Source organism: Pseudophryne corroboree, chromosome 3, assembly GCF_028390025.1.
Source record: "Pseudophryne corroboree isolate aPseCor3 chromosome 3, aPseCor3.hap2, whole genome shotgun sequence".
Classification (NCBI taxonomy): domain Eukaryota; kingdom Metazoa; phylum Chordata; class Amphibia; order Anura; family Myobatrachidae; genus Pseudophryne; species Pseudophryne corroboree.
Window position 1 is genome coordinate 625,626,402 of NC_086446.1, and position 18,681 is coordinate 625,645,082.

General features: G+C 41.0%; 1 protein-coding gene and 1 pseudogene across 1 annotated transcript in view; one reads left to right on the forward strand and one right to left on the reverse strand.

The window, feature by feature from the left end:
* Positions 1-18,681, reverse strand: part of LOC135056467 (interferon-induced protein with tetratricopeptide repeats 5-like) — a 65,825-nt gene that overhangs the window by 32,336 nt on the left and 14,808 nt on the right. The window lies entirely within an intron of this gene.
* On the forward strand, positions 9,619-9,738 carry LOC134898106 (5S ribosomal RNA; annotated as a pseudogene).

Consider the following 18,681-nt stretch of genomic DNA (forward strand, 5'->3'; position numbering starts at 1 on the left):
AGATTGTTTGGAGATCAGAGGTTGAATAAGGCCATCTAGGAATTTGGATACTGGCTGCAACAAAGACCCTCTGGCTGAGATAATGGGGCGTGGGGGTGGATTGTTCGCATCCTTGTGAAGTTTTGGTACTGTATATATTATAGGAGTGATGGGGTATTCTGTACTTAATGCTTTGAATGTTCTGTTGTTGATTTGTTGTGTATCGTGGGCTTGTTTTAAAATGTCGTCCAGTTGTGTTTTATACTTCTCAGTCGGGTTATTGGACAATTTACTGTAAGTGCTTGTGTCCAATAATAACTTGTCTATGTTGTTAATATAAATGTCTGTGTCTTGCAGCACAATGCCTCCTCCTTTGTCCGCTGAGCGGATTGTGATGTTGTTTAGGGCCGACAGTTCTTTGAGAGCCTGGTGTTCTTGTTTGGTAAGATTCGAGCAAATTTTAGGTTTTGCCCCTTGATATTTGCTTACTGAGTCATCCAAGAGTCTATTATAGGTTTTTAAGGAGGGATTGTTGGAAACCGGATCAAAGGAAGATCTCTTATATATCAATTGTTGTTTGTGGTCCACTTGGGTGGGAGTGATCTGATGTTGGAAGAATTCTTTAGTTTTTAACATCCTATGGTGTCCATAGAGATCTATTTTCCAATTCAATTGATTATGGTATGTCGTGGGGATAAATGATAATCCTTTGTTTAGGACCGCTGATTGTGCTGCAGTTAAAGAATGAGACGATAAGTTAAACACTATTTCTTCTTTTTTGTATTTATTGGCGGCTTGGTAGATTCTTTGGTTTTGACCACCTCTCCTGGTTCTTCTGTAGACCGATGGTCTGCCCTTGTTCTTGAAGCCCGATCTAAAGGGATGTCCGGAGTTTTGGTGGGGTCATCAGAGTCGTTGATGTGGAAGTCGCTGTCGCTGTTTGATTGAGAGCGATGTCGAAGATTAGTGTTTCTGGAATCTCTTTTATCTCTCCACGATACTTTTGAACGAGATCTGGAGCGGCCTGTGTTGAAATCAGTACCACTTAACCATCTGTACACTCTGAATTCTTCATAGTCTGTTTGTACAGTAGTGAGCTTTTTGTTTTTACATTTCAGGAGCTCTTGTCTATAATTGTTGCATTGGGTCTCCATTTTGGCCCACATGGTTTGATGTTTTTTATCATCTAGTATTGGCTTGTATGTGGTAGTTGAGATGTCTAGTTTTTCTTTTGTTTCTTTGAGGATTCTGCCCGACTCCTCGATCACGAGCAGCATAAGATCGAAGCTGCATTTATTTAATATGGATATCCATTTGTGGCAAAAGCTTGCATTGTTGCGGCCGATGGTGGGGGTGTTTCTGATGCGAAAACCCCGTGGTATCATTTTTGCTCTAAAATAATTGGAGAGCGATGTCCCATGTAGAAGATAGTCAGTTTCTTTGTTTCTTAATTTCAAAATGGTGTTATATATTTCATCCACTGTAGGGGCATTTTGCACAGGGTGTAGATCAGCACCAAATAATACGGTGTCTGCATGTTCCTGTGTGAGTGTCAGAGTTTCATCCAAATGTGATTTGAGGTCTATAAATGATTTAACCTCGCTGTAAGCCATTAGTGGATCTTTTTTTGTAAACATGGATCCTGTTGCTGGATGATTAAATTCACCTGGAAATAGTTACCGATGGTATCGATGGTAAGCCGGAAAAAACTGAAAGCAATTGTATATGTCCAAATATTGTAATGTAATATACCCGTGTGAAAAACGGGAAAATTGATATTGTTCCGGTGCCTTGATCCTTAGGGGTACAGGCCTGTACCTCAATTGTATAGGATTGTGTTTATCCGGCACTCTGGATGATAAACTTGATTGTGCCCGGGTGCCCTCCTATTTGTGCATACAGTCAAGGAAATCCCTCCAGCAAACCGATACATTACCGGGTGGAAGAAAAGCAGGCGGCACTCCAAGGTCTTTCAAAATAAACTTTGTATTAAAGATTTACAGCATAATGCAGTGGCAACGTTTCAAGACCATGCTGGTCTTTTCGTCAGGCTGTGCATTTAGAAAACGAAAACAAATACAATTGGCAGAACAGTGATTAAAGTGCTTACCTGCCTTATATATCAGTGTGCATAACATGCGGTGTCTCGCGGAGTCCCGGGCCGTCGGCTTCTGGGTGCGTCAGTCCGTCGCTCCGTTCGTGACATCATGGTTGCTGGGCAACCCTGTGAAGCCTCGGGTCCCGTCGCGCCGGGAGAGCTCGCAGTGCTAGAAGGATAATTAAATTGTGAATTATTGGTGCAGTGACATAAAGTAATATGACAGTGGTGTATAATACTATGACAGTGATATATAATAATGTGAAGCATTGATATTAACCACTGTCATAGTATTATACACCACTGTCATATTACTTTATGTCACTGCACCAATAATTCACAATTTAATTATCCTTCTAGCACTGCGAGCTCTCCCGGCGCGACGGGACCCGAGGCTTCACAGGGTTGCCCAGCAACCATGATGTCACGAACGGAGCGACGGACTGACGCACCCAGAAGCCGACGGCCCGGGACTCCGCGAGACACCGCATGTTATGCACACTGATATATAAGGCAGGTAAGCACTTTAATCACTGTTCTGCCAATTGTATTTGTTTTCGTTTTCTAAATGCACAGCCTGACGAAAAGACCAGCATGGTCTTGAAACGTTGCCACTGCATTATGCTGTAAATCTTTAATACAAAGTTTATTTTGAAAGACCTTGGAGTGCCGCCTGCTTTTCTTCCACCTGGTAATGTATCGGTTTGCTGGAGGGATTTCCTTGACTGTATGCACAAATAGGAGGGCACCCGGGCACAATCAAGTTTATCATCCAGAGTGCCGGATAAACACAATCCTATACAATTGAGGTACAGGCCTGTACCCCTAAGGATCAAGGCACCGGAACAATATCAATTTTCCCGTTTTTCACACGGGTATATTACATTACAATATTTGGACATATACAATTGCTTTCAGTTTTTTCCGGCTTACCATCGATACCATCGGTAACTATTTCCAGGTGAATTTAATCATCCAGCAACAGGATCCATGTTTACAAAAAAAGATCCACTAATGGCTTACAGCGAGGTTAAATCATTTATAGACCTCAAATCACATTTGGATGAAACTCTGACACTAACACAGGAACATGCAGACACCGTATTATTTGGTGCTGATCTACACCCTGTGCAAAATGCCCCTACAGTGGATGAAATATATAACACCATTTTGAAATTAAGAAACAAAGAAACTGACTATCTTCTACATGGGACATCGCTCTCCAATTATTTTAGAGCAAAAATGATACCACGGGGTTTTCGCATCAGAAACACCCCCACCATCGGCCGCAACAATGCAAGCTTTTGCCACAAATGGATATCCATATTAAATAAATGCAGCTTCGATCTTATGCTGCTCGTGATCGAGGAGTCGGGCAGAATCCTCAAAGAAACAAAAGAAAAACTAGACATCTCAACTACCACATACAAGCCAATACTAGATGATAAAAAACATCAAACCATGTGGGCCAAAATGGAGACCCAATGCAACAATTATAGACAAGAGCTCCTGAAATTTAAAAACAAAAAGCTCACTACTGTACAAACAGACTATGAAGAATTCAGAGTGTACAGATGGTTAAGTGGTACTGATTTCAACACAGGCCGCTCCAGATCTCGTTCAAAAGTATCGTGGAGAGATAAAAGAGATTCCAGAAACACTAATCTTCGACATCGCTCTCAATCAAACAGCGACAGCGACTTCCACATCAACGACTCTGATGACCCCACCAAAACTCCGGACATCCCTTTAGATCGGGCTTCAAGAACAAGGGCAGACCATCGGTCTACAGAAGAACCAGGAGAGGTGGTCAAAACCAAAGAATCTACCAAGCCGCCAATAAATACAAAAAAGAAGAAATAGTGTTTAACTTATCGTCTCATTCTTTAACTGCAGCACAATCAGCGGTCCTAAACAAAGGATTATCATTTATCCCCACGACATACCATAATCAATTGAATTGGAAAATAGATCTCTATGGACACCATAGGATGTTAAAAACTAAAGAATTCTTCCAACATCAGATCACTCCCACCCAAGTGGACCACAAACAACAATTGATATATAAGAGATCTTCCTTTGATCCGGTTTCCAACAATCCCTCCTTAAAAACCTATAATAGACTCTTGGATGACTCAGTAAGCAAATATCAAGGGGCAAAACCTAAAATTTGCTCGAATCTTACCAAACAAGAACACCAGGCTCTCAAAGAACTGTCGGCCCTAAACAACATCACAATCCGCTCAGCGGACAAAGGAGGAGGCATTGTGCTGCAAGACACAGACATTTATATTAACAACATAGACAAGTTATTATTGGACACAAGCACTTACAGTAAATTGTCCAATAACCCGACTGAGAAGTATAAAACACAACTGGACGACATTTTAAAACAAGCCCACGATACACAACAAATCAACAACAGAACATTCAAAGCATTAAGTACAGAATACCCCATCACTCCTATAATATATACAGTACCAAAACTTCACAAGGATGCGAACAATCCACCCCCACGCCCCATTATCTCAGCCAGAGGGTCTTTGTTGCAGCCAGTATCCAAATTCCTAGATGGCCTTATTCAACCTCTGATCTCCAAACAATCTACCTTCTTGAAAGACACCACACAACTTTTACTAAAGTTACAATCCCTAACGCAATTGCCAGAAAACACCATATTGTGTACATTAGACGTAAAAAGTCTATATACGGTGATCCCTCATCAAGAAGGACTCATAGCCATGGAATTGTTCCTACACAAATATAAGTTCACAGAGATCCCCATTCCGTTATTTTTAGAGTTGCTGCAAAGCACCCTGGTTAAAAATTATTTCTTACATAATGGTCAATATTACATTCAGACCACAGGTTGCGCTATGGGGTCCAATGTGGCCCCGTCATTTGCAAACGTATATATGTTTCAGCAAGAACAAATTTTCTTTTTCTCGGATCCAGAAATTTCAAAATATATATCATTATATACTAGATATATTGATGACCTGCTGATAATATGGACAGGTCCGTTATCAACCTTAACTTCATTAATTTCTAACATCAATCAAATGGACCATCCAATAAAATTCACACATCAAGTTAGTACATCTAGCATCAATTACCTAGATGTCACTATAAGCATCAAGGAGGGAACACTGAAAACTTCCCTATACACCAAAAGTACAGACCGAAACACCATGTTATTACACAGCAGTTGTCATCCACCGGCCTTGATTAAAGGATTACCACGCTCACAAATGATCAGAGCAGCCCGGATTTCAAGTGATCCAAAAGATTTAGAACAAGCCTTGTTAACCATGGTGGATAAATTTGCCTCTAGAGGGTACCACCACAAGGAATTAATAGAAACAAAAAACAAAGTACAGCGAATGTCACGAGAACATCTGTTGCAACCCAAGAATAAACAAAGAAAAGAAGTTAAAAACAAGATACCATTTGTGACAACCTTCAACACAGCCAGCGCAGTGATCCCACAAGCAACTAAAGCCCTGTGGCCTATTGTCACAGGAGACAATGAGCTACCAATTTTTAAGAATACTCGCATCATGCCCAGTTATAGAAGAGGCAGAAGCATCCGGGACCGCTTAGTAAAAACTTATGTCACTTCAAAATCAAATACCACACTTTTTGGCACGACCAAAAAACCAGGATGTTATAAATGCATATCATGCACTACCTGCAAATACATGGAACCAGGAAACTCTTTTGTCAACCAACTAACAGGACAAGAATATAAAATAAAACACGTGATAACATGCACCACAGCCTTCATAGTGTATACCATCACGTGTCCTTGTGGACTCATCTATGTAGGACAAACTATAAGAAATCTACGTGACCGTATGGCTCTTCATAGATCAGCGGTTAAGGCTGCATTGGAAGGAAAGAATATAGACCAACCTGTAGCAAGGCATTATCGTCAACAGGGACACCATCTATCAGATCTTCGATGTAAGATCATAGACCATATTCCACCATTGACAAGAGGAGGAGACCGTCAGAAACTACTAAACAAGTGTGAATCCAAATGGATATTCCTATTGGGAGCTCTTGCACCAAACGGACTAAATGAAAAATTCACCTGGAACACCTTTTTAACTTGATAACAGCTCATCATATAATATATTAGCATGCATCTATTACTAAAATAATTATAATTATTAATTAGAAGTATACATAACAGTTTTCATTAAGAGTTCAATTAATTTGCATGCAATTACCAGCCAATCAGATAGAGCTACAATCTTGTGATTTTAAAAGCACAGTTTATTTGGTTAATATCAATGCTTCACATTATTATATATCACTGTCATAGTATTATACACCACTGTCATATTACTTTATGTCACTGCACCAATAATTCACAATTTAATTATCCTTCTAGCACTGCGAGCTCTCCCGGCGCGACGGGACCCGAGGCTTCACAGGGTTGCCCAGCAACCATGATGTCACGAACGGAGCGACGGACTGACGCACCCAGAAGCCGACGGCCCGGGACTCCGCGAGACACCGCATGTTATGCACACTGATATATAAGGCAGGTAAGCACTTTAATCACTGTTCTGCCAATTGTATTTGTTTTCGTTTTCTAAATGCACAGCCTGACGAAAAGACCAGCATGGTCTTGAAACGTTGCCACTGCATTATGCTGTAAATCTTTAATACAAAGTTTATTTTGAAAGACCTTGGAGTGCCGCCTGCTTTTCTTCCACCCGGTAATGTATCGGTTTGCTGGAGGGATTTCCTTGACTGTATGCACAAATAGGAGGGCACCCGGGCACAATCAAGTTTATCATCCAGAGTGCCGGATAAACACAATCCTATATATATATATATATATATACATACTATTCTATAGCTTCTATACTGCTTGTCAGGACACATGTTTCACAGTTACACTGCTCTGTACTGATATATATATATATATATATACAGTAATATATATACTATTCTATAGCTTCTATACTGCTTGTCAGGTCACAGTTACACCGCTCTGTACTGATATATATATCCTTTTGCCGTTATGGATTAAAAAGAACTTGCACTTTAACCTTGGCTTCTGCAGTCTCTGAGTGCCGCTGATTGTCCTATTGGAAAATGCCTATATATATATATATATATATATAGTAATAAATATATACTATTCTATAGCTTCTATACTGCTTGTCAGGACACATGTTTCACAGTTACACTGCTCTGTACTGATATATATGTATACAGTAATAATATATATACTATTCTATAGCTTCTATACTGCTTGTCAGGACACATATTTCACAGTTACACTGCTCTGTACTGATATATATATATATACAGTAATAATATATATACTATTCTATAGCTTCTATACTGCTTGTCAGGACACATGTTTCATAGTTACACTGCTCTGTACTGATTTTATATATATATATATATATATATATAGGTAGTGGAGAATACAAGCGCTAATGAGTGTGGTGAAAATTATAACGGAAATGCTCAGGTGGGTTGAAAGGTTATTAATATGGCCTTGGAAACTTATCTGGTAAATCAAAACTTTCAGCCGGTGTTCATCATTTTAGGAATAACATGTAAAAGAAGAAACGGCAAACATAGTGTGTATCGTTCAAAAGTTAAAATAGAGCTTTTTGCTGTATAGGGTGCAAGCTTAGGGAACTAGGCTATTCCCAATAAAATTATAATCTGTAGCTTCACAACATAAAATACAGATTTTAATGAACAATACAGACACGGCTAGACAACACACGTACAAGATTTAAAATCATAAAAGCTTATCTGTCCATTCTAAGTATAGGGGAATCAGCAACCAATTGTCCCAAGGACACAGGATAGCCAGAGTTTATGCGTACAGGATAAAAAAGGTTCAAGTGCTTATCTGTCCATCAAGGGGAGTTTCAGCAGCAAACAGTCCCAACGCGTTTCGTCCTTCAGAGTGTGGACTTCTTCAAGGGGATCAAGAGAGTGAGCAGGGTATCTTCAACTTATCCAGTCATGTAATTACTGTGATAAAACTCTGCCGTTCAACGGTGGTGATCAATAATTCAAGATAAAATCAGAATGAGAAACTTTGTTAAATAATTAAAATGCCCTTTCAGGACAACTCTTAACTTCTTGTTTCATGGATTGTTATCCAAGGTGTGGTTTAAGCAGCAGACACTCACTCTGAAGCATAAATCCACAATTCCTCTGCTTGTCAGCACATACTTCCTCTATGCAGCCAGCTATCAGACTGGTTATAGTGAAGCTTTGCCTGCTGCACACACTGCTTGTATACAGTAATATATATACTATTCTATAGCTTCTATACTGACTGTCAGGACACATATTTCACAGTTACACTGCTCTGTACTGATATATATATATATATACACTAACAGTTACCTGCATTACAAAAGTAACCACTTGAAGAAATGGAAAAATAACATCCCCTTTTCACAATTTAACAGGATAAAGAGAAACTGCAGTAATCAGAAAGAATGCGACACCCAAATAGAGAAGTATAAAGAGAGATTCAAGAATAAAGAATACCCAGCCACCATTGTGGAAGAAGCAGCCACCAGAGCAAAAACAATTGAGAGATCAACACTGTTAGAATATAAAAACAAGAAAACCAAGAAAGAATCAGTTCTGTTTATTACCACCTATAACCGTCATGAGAAAGTTATTAGAGACTCACTAAACAATCATTGGGGAATTTTATTAATGGACCCAGTTCTCAAGGAAATACTGCCTCCTCGCCCTGAGATCGTCTTCAGGAAATCGAAAAATCTAAAAGATATCCTGGCCCCCAGTATACTGCATAAGAAAGCTGACGAGGAATCAAGAATGCCAAAGTGTACTGGATCATTCAAATGTGGGCGATGCAACATCTGTAAGTACCTACACCAAGCAAGGAAAACATTCACGGACATAGAAAAGAAGGAGGTATACAAGATTAAAGACTTCATAAACTGCAATACACAATCTGTGATTTATTTATTAGAATGTAACTGCGGGAAACAATATGTGGGCAAAACGAAGAGACCACTGAAAATGAGAATCCAAGAGCATGTCCGCAATATAAAAAATAAAATGGAGAACCACGCAGTGTCGAAACACTTTAACCTTGTACACAACTCCAATCCGGAGGCACTAACTTTTAAAGCTATTGAACTAGTGAAGCTGGGAGAAAGAGGTGGCGATTTGGCCAACAAACTCTCACGCAGAGAAATGTACTGGATCTTTCAATTACAAACACTCCAGCCGAAGGGATTTAACGAATATTACGAAATCGCTCCGTTCCTGTGAAACCCTATGGCCATTGGATTATCACGGTTGTATCCTGTTACACCCCCGCCTCATATCATCTCTCCCCCCCCCCACCCCCAACCCCCCCCCCCACCCACCTACTATACCTTTACTATAAATCCACACCCCCCTCCCGATACCCACCCTCACCCACCGACAGCACCCTATTCCCATCCACACCACTTCCGCACCAATTATGTGACGAGATATTAAATCTGACAAATGTATGGTAAAAAGTTTATTACAGTCATACCTCACTGGAAAGGCCCAATCTCGCCCGATCTTGGAAGCGAAGCAGTGTCGGGCCTGATCATTACCAGACTAGGGAGACCATCTGGGAAGATCAGGTACTGTAAACAAACTATTGTTAAATAGCCTACATGAGCATGTCAATTTAGTATTAAGCCTCACACTTCCTATTAAATATAAATCTTTTATTCTGCACCCTGCACTTTATATTTATATTTATATAATTATATACTTATTTTATATATATATATATATATATATATATATATCTTATATATTATTAAATTCACTACTGGATATACCTTTAACAATATATATTAATGTATACTAATAAACAAATGTTGGTGATTTAGCTATTAACAGTTGTGCCATAACTGATCAAATCCCATTTTCTATTTATTTGTATGTCTAAAATACCGGAGAATTCAGATAAATGTCCCCGATTATGGACTCCCTAAACATGGCCGCCGTATGAAGTTACATATGAGCAAACCTCTACAAAGATGGCCGCCGCAAGGAAACTCACTGAGAAAAAACATCCTAGGACTGTTGAACTCCAAACGAATACTGCAGCCGCGGGCGCATGCGCAATCGCGCACCGGAAGTGGGGCGGAAATGACGCGACGGCCCGAAACCGGAAGTGGGGCGGAAAAGGTCCGCCGGCGCATCTACATGACAGTTTTTAAAGCTCTCCACTACCAAACCTGCCTTTTAAATCCACATCTAATATTATGTTTACATACACTATCAAATTGTGTTATTGTATAAATTTAAATAGAAGTTTCTTATGCTCTGTTCAAACACATGCCTGAGTAACAGGAAGTGATGTCATAATTACTATGAGACTATCACTGGTATAAATAGAAGTCTGGTCCCACTTTACATTTACCCCTTGATGAAGTCTGACTGACGAAACGCGTTGGGCTACCTGGCAGTGACCTCATACCAAGTTAAGTTAAAATTGTTTTACATATTTTAAGATATTTTTAACTGGTATTACTATGCATTGTGTCTGTTGCTTTTATCCCATCTTTTAAGAAATCTTTTGCTGCTCAAATTTTAGCTTAATTAATTGTCTGTTTTAATGTATCAATAAATTAATTTTTTTAGATTCATTTTTTATCTGGTTATTACTTATTAGATTTATTATATCTATGTAGATCCACTTTTATTACGAAATATTCTAAGACACCATTGGTCGCTTTATCCCCCACCCCTCGTGTGTTATTAATCCTTTGCTACAGGGAACCACCATCCCTGTTTTATTTGGGGGACAGCTGACGCCCTATACCAACCTATAGGGAGTGTTATTTAATCTGACTATACGTGATTATTTTATTATTTGGAGTTGTACACAAGTGGCGCAATAATCTCCCCCCCTTTGCTATATATATATATATATACAGTAATAATATATATACTATTCTATAGCTTCTATACTGCTTCTCAGGACACGTTTGGTTTCACAGTTACACTGCTCTGTACTGATATATATATATATATATATATATATACAGTAATATATATACCCTTCTATAGCTTCTATACTGCTTGTCAGGACACATGTGTCACAGTTACACCGCTCTGTACTGATATATACAGTAATATATATACTATTCTATAGCTTCTATACTGCTTGTCAGGACACATGTTTTACATTTACACCGCTCTGTACTGATATATATATACAGAAATATATATAGTATTCTATAGCTTCTATACTGCTTGTCAGAACACGTGTAACAGTTACATTGCTCTGTAATGATATATACAGTAATATATATACTATTCTATAGCTTCTATACTGCTTGTCAGTACACATGTGTCACAGTTACACCGCTCTGTACTGATATATACAGTAATATATATAATATTCTATAGCTTCTATACTGCTTGTCAGGACACATGTTTCACAGTTACACTGCTCTGTACTGATATATATATACAGTAATAATATATATACTATTCTATAGCTTCTATACTGCTTCTCAGGACACATGTGTCACAGTTACACCGCTCTGTACTGATATATATATACAGTAATTATTATATACTATTCTATAGCTTCTATACTGCTTCTCAGGACACATGTTTCACAGTTACACCGCTCTGTACTGATATAGATATACAGTAATATAAATACAATTCCAGTGATTTTCAACCTTTTTTCACTCGCGGCACACCAAACAATATTTTAAAATTGGCAAGGCACACCATCCGTTCCCCACAGAAAAAAAACAAAACCCCACACATTATCCCTCCATAAATCATATTCCTCCCCACATAAATCATATTCTTCCCCACATAAATCCTATTGCTCCCCTCATGAGTTATTCCCATTGTCCCCATCCCCGCCCCCCCCGGTAAATCCTTATTCTGCAAAGTGGCCCGCAATTCTTCGGGCCACCGACAGCATCTCTTGCACGCCCCTGCTGTTTTTAAAAAAATTATGCACCACCAAATTAATTGTATTAATCTCAGTTATTCTGACAATTGCCTAGAAACAGATACTTAATCATTGGATCAAACTGTCCACCCCTTTTTTGATGGCTGTGAAACACATGACCCTCCGGATTCTTCATTTTGAGAGGCGTACTTCTCTACCTGATATTGAATTGGGGGTCAGGCGGTTTGCCAAGAAATGGGATAGGTATATTGACACTCTGGATCCAGATATACAATCGTTTCTCTATAAACTTTTTGAGACCACAACGTAGTATCTACACAGACAAATCGATAGGGCTCCTTGATAACCTATGATTATATACTGTTTTCCCTTTAGGGCATCCAGTTGTCTTCTTCGGAGGTGCAACTATATCACTTATATTATCCCTTAATGTATGTATAGTCTGATGTAGTACGAGTACCGAGTCTAATCTTTTGTTGGAACTGCTAAACATATCTGAGTTATTTCTTTAACAATTTAACTTTAGATCTCTCTGGCCGCTACCCATTCATGATATCATTATATAAGTCTTGTCAGTACTGAGAGTACTGGTACAACATCCCTTTCCTCACTCCCTAAAATCGAGTAGCAAACAAGCCATGTGGCTTTTAATTAACTGTAAATTAAATACTGTATTGAGGTAAGCAACCACCTTGTAGCAGAACTGAGATATTTTCCGACAGGTGGCACTATGTGCATTACATTTGATGCAACAGCCAGTGTCTTCTTGGACCATGTGTGCCCTCTGGTTAGGCGCTATGTATGCCCTTTGAAGCGTCTTCAAATTAACTTCTTGCAAAGAGGCAGAGTGTAGAAACCTAAAAGTGGGCAAAATGTTATCCAAGATATAAGCACACGAACCCATGTTGGGAATATCTCTAGACCAAGAAGACAGTGCTGAATCCCAGAGCCAGTCTCTGTATGAGACCCTAAAAGTAGATCTGAAGTAACTAAGATGGCAATCTTTAGTGAGCCCCATTAAGGTGCGCAGCGGGTCTGTGGTAGCCTCAGAAATCATTAGATGAGACTGGGAGTGAGCAAAGTGTCTAGCCTGCAAATACATAAAAAATTCCCTGTGGGAAATACCAAATTTTATCTGAAGATCAGAGAAAGAAAACTCTGCGTTGCCTCCCGGGTCATATATGTCTTTAATGGCAGCAATCCCCTTTTTCCTCCAACTCAAGAAATGTGTGTTATCATGGCCAGGGAGGAAACATGGATTACCCCAAAACGTAGTATGAAGAGAGATGTCAGGTTTTCTATGAGCTTTAGTGTGAGTGGCCTGCCATGCTCGATATGTATGCCAAAATAGGATATTGTGTTTAATCTCAGGTGGGAGCCGGGATTTCGGAGTGTGTAAAAGTGCAGCAGGAGAGAAAGGATGGAAGACAGCCAGTTCAAGTGGCAAATTTGTAAATACTGAACTGCCCCAGAGCCAGTCTGTATTCTGTAATATTCCGATACATTGCTGCCCTGCTAAATAAAATGGGATCCGGGATCCCCATACCTCCTCCTTCCTGTAATAACTGCAACCTAGCGTAGGGGACCCTTGGTCGTTTACCCGCCCATAGAAACCTAGTGAAACATTGTTTGAGCAAAAGGACATCTTTCTCGACAAGGGCAATAAGGAGCATTAGAAGAAAATAAGAAATCTTGGGAAAGACAACACATTTAATAACCTCTGTATGACCCATAAGAGTCAAGGGCAGAGACGCCCAGTCAGTGAGGATTTTATTCACACAATTAACTGCATACAAATCTGAAAAGGAAGTAGGGATATGCACTGCCAAGTATCTAAGACTATTGCGGGCTACTGGAAAACGGGACAAAACAGGGTGTGATGGAAAAAGGGAAGAAGCTCGGATTTGGATATATTAATTTTGAACCCCGCGAAAGAGCCAAATTGTTCAATGAGGGAAACAATCGCAGGGATGGACGCATCAGGATGGGAAATAAATAAAAGCATATCATCAGCATATAGCAAAAGTTTTACCATAGTGTCCATTATTTTTATACCTGTAAATCTAGGAGAATTTCTCAGAGAAACAGCAAGGGGTTACAATGCTAGGGCAAATAGTAAGGGTGATAAGGGGCAACCCTGTTGTGTGCCACTCTGGATAAGAAAAGGGAAAGAGAGAATACCATTCCCCAAGACTTGAGTGGATGGAGATTCATACAATCAGGAGATAAGAGAAACAAAGTCCTTAGGTGTACCAAAACAGCGGAGCGTTTCATACTGATGGTCCCAGGTGACCAGAATAAATGCCTTTTCGGCATCAAGCGAAAGTAATACATTAATGTCAGTAGGTTTGGAAAGCTGAAGAGTCTGCATAACAGCCAAGACCTTCCATATATTGCTTACTGATTGCCTACCCCATACAAACCCGGTCTGATCCATGTGGACTATGTCAGGAACAATGAATTTAAGTCTATTCGAGAGGATTTTAGTAAACAATTTATAATCCGTGTTTAGGAGGGAGATTGGACGATAAGAACTGGGAGACTCAGGATCCCATCCAGGCTTCGGGATAACCTTTATGACTGCGGCATTAAAATATTGAGGTAAAGGAGTACCCTGCAGGAAAGAATTAAATAAGACAGATAGGGGTTCACATAATCTAGAAGATAGAATTTTATAGTAGTCATTGGTGAAACCGCCAGGGCCCGGAGTCTTCCCAGTCTTAAGTCCAGCTATTGCTGCAGAAACTTCTGCAGTGGTAATAGGTGCGAGAAGAGAGCCACAGTGTGACTCTGACATTTGGGGCAGATCAGTAGAAGACCAGAAGCTGGACTTGTGTGTTTGGTTAATAACTGGACGTGCATAAAGAGTGGTATAAAAAGATTGTAGCACTCCAGCAATCTCGGCAGAGGTCCGTACCCTGTCCCCACCTTGGGTGAGCAGAGAGTGAATGACCACTTTAGGGTGTCTGCCTTTTAACAAACGGGATAAAAGTTTGCCAAACTTATTTCCGTATCTGTAGATGCCACAATCCTTTGAAAATTAATATTTGGCTTCCATCTGAGAAGGAAGAGTATCAAACAGTGTTTTTTGTGTAAGGTAAAGTTCCCTAGTGGAAGGGGAGGGGGAGGTTTTCAATTCCTGAAAAGAATGAGTATGAGCCGACTGGGCTTCCAAATATTGTGAATTTAAATCTAAATCCCTTGTTTTACTATAGGACATAATGTGTCCCCTGACAACTGATTTTGACGCCTGGCAGAAAAAAGCAGGATCATCATGTAAAGTCTCCCCATTAAGCGTATGATAATCCAGCCACGCTGCGTCCAGTGAGGACTGGAATTTCAGAGAGCCACTTAAAACAGGGATTTATCTGAGTAAAGCATCAATTTCATCCAGCATAAAGCATGGTTCGAAAAGCAGATATCCTCAATTTTAGAATCAGCCACTTTAGAAAAAAAAAAAGTCAGACAACAGCAGGCAATCAATCCTCGAGAATGTGTGATGCGCAGCTGAGAGGTATGTAAATTCCCTTTCTAATGGGTAACATGCGCGCCACACATCCACTGCGAGCTGCGTGCAAATATAGGGGATACCAATCCATGGCAGCGAGGGAGGAGCGCGAGGGGGGGGGGGGGGATTTATCCAAGGCCAAGAAGAATATAAATTAAAATTCCCACCTAGGATTAAAGGAATTTCAGAGTAGCTAAGCTATTTAGTGACTATGTGCGTATAAAACTGCTTAGAGTAATGATTGGGTGCATAAATATTATACAGTAGGAACTGTGATGTATGCATGGTGACATCTGCCAGTACATAACGGCCTTGAGCGTCATCTAAAATTGCATGGACAGAGACAAGGACAGTGTGCCTAGCTAAAATAATCACTCCCCTAGCCTTAGAAGAGAAGGAGGAAAAGGCCACCACAGACCAGCCCATAGTGTTCAATTTTGCCACCTCATTTGGCATAAGATGAGACTCCTGAATGAAGACAACATCAACCCCCACCTTCCAAAGATAGGGCAAAATCTTTCTGTGTTTAGCTGGGGAGTTGATGTCTTCCACATTCCACATACCGACACTCAGACTAGCCATGCGTCAAAGGAACTGGGTAAACCTGAGAACCTGCATCGTAACCATGATATCAACAGCCGCCTATCAATTGATACAAAACATACCGGAGTAGACACATAAGGAAAAGAGGGGGAGGGAGAGAAAAAAGGGGGAAAAGAGGGACAGAAACATATAAAACACACAAGGCATAACATTAACATTGTGAAACAAAGTCCAGCGAAGGACAATCATAACTTCAGAATAATAAGAACAACTGGTTCAACAAACACAGAGGCCGTCATAAACAGCCAATGAGCCAGCCAGAAATATGAAAACCTGAGAAAAATATGGGGGGTGTGGGGGTGGGGGGGTGGGGAGCGCCCTTACCTACCCTCGGAACATAGTAAAAGAAGACATACATATGAAAAGATAACAAGAAAATATCAGAGCACACAGAGCATGTTAAAGAAAAACACAGTCTTCCACCAAGGAATGTAAAAAGAATGAAGAAGGGGAAAGTGTCCCCGCTAAACATATATAAACATTTTTTGTGAGATTACATGGCCACAGAAAAACAACAAATGAGTAATAAGAATCTAAAACGTCAAACCAGGGCAAAAATGGTCAACCCGCTGTATAAGGCCAAAGTCTCATTTGGGAAAAGAAACACCTGCAGTGAATCCCAAAACAACAAGTAAATAGGCAGTCATTGCAGGAAACAGAAAGAAGTCTCAGAGCAATACTCAGCCATCTCGATCCGGGGCGTCATCTGCCTGAGAGGAGTCCTCATCTGCCATGGAAGCCTCAGAAGCATAAGCCTCTACGTCCGCCAGATTAGTAAAGTCCCAGAAGGAATTTCCCTCGAACAGGCGTAGTCTTGCCGGGAAGAGCAGAGCAAATTTCTCATTCGCCTTTACCAAACGAGAACAAAGGGGAGAAAATTCTTGCCGTGCACGGGAGACCTCCGCGGAGTAGTCCTGGAAAATGGCCAAACGAGCTCCCTCCCATTGTAAATGCCTATGTTTCCTGGATGCCATCCATATCACCTCCTTGTGGAGAAAGTTCAGACATTTAAATATGACCACACGAGGTCTGCTATTAGGTGAAGAGCGTGGGGACCCAGTCTGCGGGCTCTTTCAATGACTAAGCCAGTGCATTCATCCTGTATTTGTAATAAATCAAGGAGGGACGTTTGCAGAAAAAGAGTCACATCAGGACCTTTCAGTGACTCCGGGAGCCCCCGCACCCTAAGATTAATCTCCTCGATCTATCTTCGAGATCGTCAACCTTGTTCAGCAGCTGGAAATGCGATTTCTGGAGCTCATCATATCTGTGCTTAAGGTCCCCAACATCATGGAAAGTCTCCCCCAGCCTTTGTTCATTAGTAATAACAGTCTTGGATAACTGCTTGATTTGGGATTTTAGATATTTACTACCTGCTGCATTTTAGCAGCATGAGTATCCATAATAGGCTCCATGGCATCCCTAACAGCTCTCGCTACATCAGCATAAGTCACTGAAGAGTCAGGGGAATAATCAGGCTCACCTGAAGGAGAAATGTGCTTTGCAGAAGCCTGTTTGACGCTGCCAGCAGCCTGCAGGCTTGTTTGTGATCTAGGTGCAGCGGCCATCTTGAATTCCCCTGGCTGTTTTTCAGACCTTGATCTCTGGGCTTTAGGGGTCATGGGGAGGACAGAAACTTTTCCATCCAGTCCCCAGTGCTTTCCCACAAGTGGTGTGCACCAGGCGTAGAGAAAAGCCGTGAGCGGGAGGCTCTGTGTGCTCCGTTTACCGAGGGTGCAGGAAAGCTGCAGAAATCAGCTTCTCGTCACATGGGCACCGGAACCGGAAGTCCAAAACAGGTGGTTTTACAAGTCCCGGGATCTACCACGTTAAAGGACCTGGCAGATCGCAAGATGGATGCTACGCTCAAATCCATATACATGGCTTCAGGGGCTATACTGCGGCCTACTATTGCCTGTGCATGGATTTCTAAAGCTATAGCCAAGTGATCAATCATTCTGCAGGAGGACTTGACTACGATGGATAAAGGTGACGTTGATTTGTTTTTACGTAACATACAGGATTCTGCAGGGTTCCTGGTAGAATCCATGAAGGATCTGGGTTCCATGGCTGCAGGGATCTCCTCCATGTCTGTCTCAGCACGCAGGGGTCTCTGGCTGTGCTAATGGTCTGCGGACGTGGAATCCAGGAAAAGTGTGGAGAGCCTACCCTATACAGGTCAGGCTCTGTTTGGGGAGTCACTGGATGCGTGGATTGCCACGGCTACTGATGGTAAGTCTCCTTTTCTCCCCTCAGCTGCATCGGCTACGAAGAAGCCTTTTACTACCAACACGTCACAGCCCTTTCGGGCTGCGGGGCCTAGAAAGAACAAACCTTCTCGCACCTTCTTCAGAGGTGATCGTGCTAAAGCCAAAAAGCCTGCTCCCACAGGTTCCCAGGACAGTCCTCAGCATGACGGTGGACCGCATAGCCTGAAGGAAAGTCAGGTGGGAGCTAGACTCCGGCATTTCAGCCACGTCTGGCCTGGCCCTTGGATACAAGATATAATGTCCAGGGGGGTACAGGCTGAAGTTT